The following is a 1,409-nucleotide window of genomic DNA, read 5'->3' on the forward strand; positions in this document are numbered from 1 at the left end:
TTTCAAGGCATATTCCCATCCACGTGACACCATGTTTAACACCGTGAAAGGTACAACACGTCATGCGGACTAAAATTTGTACGGTACATTACATCGCTAAAAATCATTCACTGTCCTTGTCTTGTTTTCGAATAAATATATCAAAATGAATGTAAAAACAAAATTGTATAAAATACTTCTCAGAGAATCTTTTTAGAATAGATAGGATCTCTTTCTTTTCCGCTGGCCAAAGCAGTATATAATTGTTTTAAACAAATCAAATGTTTTAGGATATTTAACACATGTTTTAGGATATTTAAATAGGCTATAGTAGAATCAGAAATATGTTGTGTGTAAATAAGTGAAACAACACCTGAAAATGGCAAAAACGACACAAAATTTGCAGAAAAATTCAAAATAACTGACGTCCGGTTGGGTTTCGGGCTTTGTACTGGGGGGAATATTTTGTAGGTATTGGTGTGTTAGCCTACATGTGTCTACCGAATTTCGTACATGTATGTGAAACATAGCTCGAGGGGCACGTCGTTGAAATTTTATAGGTGGCGCTATTGAGCCATTTTGCCACACCCGCTTCTGAAACCCATATCAGATGTAAATTTTCGCCACTTCTGGAGCGTGTGCAAAATTTCATGAGTTTTCAAGCATGTGTAGGCCCTCAAAAATGCGATTCATTTTGGATTAGATGAAGAAGAAACTGGGCAATTCCAATAGGGTCACCGGTGCTTGGGCCCTACATATCGGAGAGAGTTGTTTCTCACGCCTCTTCGCTCACGCAGGTTGCCAGATTGAGGACACACAACAGGAACAAGCGCAATTTACAACGGAAGGCGATTTATCCACATTTTAATATGTCTCTGGTCATAGAAGTTTTCAGATGGATGCATAAATTCAGCTAACAAAACATGATTTAAAAAAAAAAGTTTAATGTTCAAGATCCATTGAAAAGTAACATTTTACTGAAGATTATCAATAAAGTGATATCAAAGAGCACAAACAAAACAAAAAAAATTAACCAATGCTTCAAGCATAAATGAACTGCATTTATGTGTAGGATGAACGTAAATGATCTATTAACTGTATAATTAATTAGTGTTCTGCTAATTGTGTTATTTTGGTGTCTCCATTTAGTGCCTTAAAATTTATAAATGCAATTTATTTATGCTGATAAGAGTTTGCTTTTTCTTTTTGTGCAGTGACTTATTTCTTAGTGCACTTTGGTATTCTGGTCACTTTATATAATAATCTTAATAGAAATCTTGTAATAATAATCTTGTAGTTAATCAACTACACAACACCAAGTAACATCCATATATTAGGTTTATTTTAATATAAGATTTTAAAAAAATCAGTACAGTGTAAAACAAGTTTGATTTAAAAAATAATTTAAAATAAATATTAAATATAATAAA

Source organism: Sinocyclocheilus grahami, unplaced genomic scaffold (genome assembly GCF_001515645.1).
Source record: "Sinocyclocheilus grahami isolate Dianchi unplaced genomic scaffold, SAMN03320097.WGS_v1.1 scaffold505.1, whole genome shotgun sequence".
NCBI classification, from domain to species: Eukaryota; Metazoa; Chordata; class Actinopteri; order Cypriniformes; family Cyprinidae; genus Sinocyclocheilus; species Sinocyclocheilus grahami.